The sequence below is a fragment of the Callorhinchus milii genome, unplaced genomic scaffold (assembly GCF_018977255.1).
Source record: "Callorhinchus milii isolate IMCB2004 unplaced genomic scaffold, IMCB_Cmil_1.0 Scaffold1, whole genome shotgun sequence".
In the NCBI taxonomy this organism is placed as follows: domain Eukaryota; kingdom Metazoa; phylum Chordata; class Chondrichthyes; order Chimaeriformes; family Callorhinchidae; genus Callorhinchus; species Callorhinchus milii.
Window position 1 is genome coordinate 8,073,977 of NW_024704742.1, and position 4,380 is coordinate 8,078,356.

General features: G+C 42.5%; 1 non-coding gene across 1 annotated transcript; it reads left to right on the forward strand.

Moving 5' to 3' along the window:
- The first annotated feature begins 1,492 nt into the window (after window positions 1–1,492).
- Window positions 1,493–1,565, forward strand: trnav-uac. Its single transcript has one exon. It is a non-coding gene; the product is annotated as a tRNA-Val (tRNA).
- Window positions 1,566–4,380: the final 2,815 nt, after the last annotated feature.

The following is a 4,380-nucleotide window of genomic DNA, read 5'->3' on the forward strand; positions in this document are numbered from 1 at the left end:
CCTTATCATGTCATTGAGACGTCTCAAAGTACTTCACAACTTTGATTCCCACCCCAGGATCAGGGACCAAACCAGGACTTGTCAAGCTCCTTGTTGCGGACGTGAAAGACATTGTAAAAATGTAAATTTGCATTGTTTAAAAAAAAACTTTGTTCCCAAATTGCTTCTGAAATCTATCTTTATTCCTCCGTAAAACTGTCTTCTGAAACTATAATAATAATAATCCTTGAATTTGATATAGCGCCTTATCACGTCTTTGAGATGTCTTAGAGCACTTCACAGAATATACTGTACAGTGAATTAACTGTTTATCTTTTGGGCGAAACGCGACAGCCAATTGCGCACAGCAGTGTCCCACAAACAGTCGCGGATTGTCTCCAACAACAACAACCCGATTACATTTGTATAGCGCCTTTCACGTCGGGAGAACGTCCCAAGGCGCTGGACAGTGTACAGCATTTCAGACCCGAGCTGGAGTCAGGGGGGAGAAATGAGAAATGAGCGGACCAAGGAATGTGTTACTTGTTGTTGTTGTTGTTGTGGATTTAGTGACCAAATTATTATTATTATTGTTAAAAAACGCAATCGTTCACTTCACGACTGTTTTGGGGACACTGCTGTGGCAATTGAACATTTACTGCTGTTGGCAAACAGCTCGTGTTGGACTTTTCCCGCTCCTGGGAAACCAAAATACTCATATGCAGCATATTATATTTGGATGGGTACATAAAAACACCAAATAAATGTGTAATAAAAGTCTCAATTGGAGCAGGACTTCTTAATTTAAAAAGAAACAGGATTTGCTGGATCACGATAATGGATGTTTAAACTCGCAATCTACTCATACGCTGATCACTTCGGTTCTTTGTGTTGGATGTCTATTAATCGAGTCTCGCCCACAAAAAAATGTGGTCGCTTAATCCACGACTGATTGTGGGACACTGCTGTGCGCAATTGGTGCCGGATTTCGCCCACAAAACATACAGTCAGTTCACTTTACAGTATATAGCTGTAAGGCTCTTTGAGTCGTCTGGGAGACGTGATAACCCGCTATATCAAATGCAAGGATTATTATTATTATTAGAGTTCCAGAGAGCATCTCAACTGCTTGACTGTAGCTTCCCCGACTGTTACCCAGTCCTCTCTGCACAGAAATCTTCCCTGGCGACATGCTTGCAGGCGTTCAGCCTCCATCTAATTGTTGTTAATATCATTTGTTGAGTATGATATTTTGTCTGCCTTTCTTCATGATCAAAATAATCCTAACCAACAATTAGCTGTTGTAAAAACAGAAGTCGCTGGGAACACTCAATAGGTCAGGCAGGATCTATGCAGAAAGGAAAGTGAGATGCCGAGATCAGATTTGTTGGTGGTGCAGGACAAAAGAAGGCAATAGCGGGAGATTATAGAAAGAAAAGATGTGTCTGAGAAAGGATTAGTGGTTGTGGTCTGGACTGGGCTGGAGACCCCCATCTACTGAAGAATTGTGTGGAGTCCTGTAGCTCAGTGGTTACAGCACTCGCCTTACAAGCGAGTGGACCTGGGTTCGATTCCCGGCAGGGCGAAACGTTAGGCAAGTTTCCTTACTCCACACACACACACCTCTGTTTACCAAGCAGTAAGTAGGAACCCGGTTGTTGGTTGATTTGGGGATCACTTTTCCGTGGATGACAATTCAAAAAAATACATTAAATAAATTGATCACTCAATTCACGACTGTTTGTGGGACACTGCTGTGCGCAATTAGCTGCCGGGTTTCGCCCACAAATACACAGTCAACTCACTTTACAGTGTATTCTGTGAAGCACTTTGAGACGTCGAGAAGAAGTGATAAGGCGCTGTATCAAACGCAAGGATTGTTATTATTTTAAGAATGAGTTATGAGGAAAGCCACACAGCACCTTCACAGTGTTTGAGCAAACCACTGAAGCCAACACTTCCATCTCCCGAGACGCAAAGCACTGACTCATTAATCAAATTTTAACGCTCTCTTACAAATGTACTCTGTGACTCCAGGTAGAGTTTGCCTTTGACAAATATAGTTTCATTACACGTCCACATCTACTTCTCTCTTGAAACCCACAATGAACTCTGTCTTTACCACCTTAATGGGCAGGGCATTCCGCAGCCCAACAACTCTCTTGAGTGAAACAAATTTATCTTAAGCCCATCCATTGGCTCTTGTTGTGCCTACCTTGTTATTTTAAGCAATTCCACATGATTCAATGTAAATGTCACTGAAGGAGATATTGATAAAAAGACTTTTACGAAGCAGGATTCAATCTGATGCAAAATTGTTGTTCAAAGACACCAGTGTCAGTTCCAACTTAAATGTGAAGCTCCATTTGACTGACATGGGATCTCACCCGGGTGTCCATTTGGACTGAGTGCCAGGGAGACGCTGACGCACAGACCCTAGTCATTGGATAAGATGACATTTCCTATAACAATTTGGTTTGTGGAGAAACATTTGACACACTGGCTATTTGCACAATAAAATGACAATTAATTGGCCTTTTTTTAGCCTCGTCCTGTGCACCAGATTATAATAATCCTTGCATTTGATATAGACCTTATCACGTCTTCGAGACGTCTCAGAGCGCTTCACAGAATATAGTGTATACACTGTCAAATGAATTGACGGTGTATTTTGTGGGCTTTATTGGGCAGAGACCACAGGTGGTTTATAACACCGGAACCTTCAAACTGAAATCTAAACACAACACTGGATAGCGGTGTCTTAGGTAATGCACCTACTGCAAAACACCACACAAATGAGAGCATTCACACACAAAGGGCATTAGGAGCCGAGCATTAAAAAGCTGCTGTGAAGGTCGCTGGAGGGAAGGGAGAGAGAGAGAGAGAGAGAGAGCAGCTGAACAGACCCTGTCGCCAAGCCGTGCTCATCAAGATGACTTCCCATTGCAAGTGTCTTAGTGACATGCTTTACAAACCGCTGGCATCATTTGCTGCGAACTGAGTCGTCACATCTCAAAGAGGTACAATTCCTTGTTTTCATCAGGACAAATTGTGCCAAATCTCCCCGAGTCACTTGCAATGTGGGACGGCGTTCTTGGTGACAAAGCTGCACGACCGCAGACGGGAAAAAAAAGAAGTCGAACAATTTTCTAAACGCTCCTACGAAGCAACGAGGTCTATTAAAAGCGCCGGAGGAAAAGGCACGGGGGAGGAGAGGGGCTCAAACCTGAAAACAATAGTGATGGATATGCGTTGGGGAATCGATAATTATCTAATTCTACCAATTTAGAATTGTTCCATTCATAAATGTTGTGAAATGTTGCGCATTTCCCCTCATTGTACATGAAAATAAACACAAGTGCTGAATGTATTAGCCTCATTCACCTTTACAATACAGCACATCTATATTCTTTGTATATATATATACAGAAATTATTATTACCCAGGAGTAATAATGCCTTCAAAAAACAATAGTAATAATAAATCGGTCACTTCAATCCATGACTGTTTGTGGGACACTGCTGTGCGTAATTGGCTGTCATGTTTCGCCCCACAAAATAAATATACAGTCAATTCACTTTACAGTCTATTCTGTGAAGCACTTTGAGACGTCTTGAAGACGTGATAAGGCGCTATATCGAATGCAAGGATTATTATTATTATTGTAAGCAATTCACATCTGTTATGAAATCTGGGTTCTCCAAAGTATGACAACATAATAAAAAGTGGATTAAAGATTAAAACTCATTTTCTCATTGTGTAAGCAGCTGATATGTCAATTATCTATGGCTGCAACATATTGCCTTGTATTGTAACCTGGGTGTCATGTTAGAGACTGATTATCGGGCATCTTCAAGGACAAATGACATGCTCTGTGTTTGAGGATGAGTGTTACCTTGCACTGACCTCTCGTGGATGGAACTGTAAATGGCATGTGATATGACAACCTGAAGGGTCAGGACCACCACAGGGAGATAGGAATTGCAGCATCGTAGGAGGTCGTTCAGCTCATCGAGCCTAAGATGGTGGTGGCTCACTTACTGGAGCTAACTACTTTCATCCCGAAAAGACGATAGAGAAAAGAGGAGCAGTAATGCACTGCAAATACAATAGCAATTTGCATTTATATTGGGCCTTTCAGGCCAGGAGGAATTCTCAATACGCTTTGCATAGTTTCTTCGGCACCAGAGCTGGAGACGGCAGAGGGCGTGGAGCTGAGTAAACGGGGTGGTGGGGAGAGGCACGGTAACGACTGAAAACTGAAAGCGCGGTCAAAAAAATAGGTCTTAAAGCTTTAAAGGTGGTCATGGATGGGGCGAGTCAGAGGGAAGATGGAATGGAGCTCCAAGGAGTGGGGGCTGAATGATTGAAAGCTCATCGGGTGAATTGGTTGGGAGATAT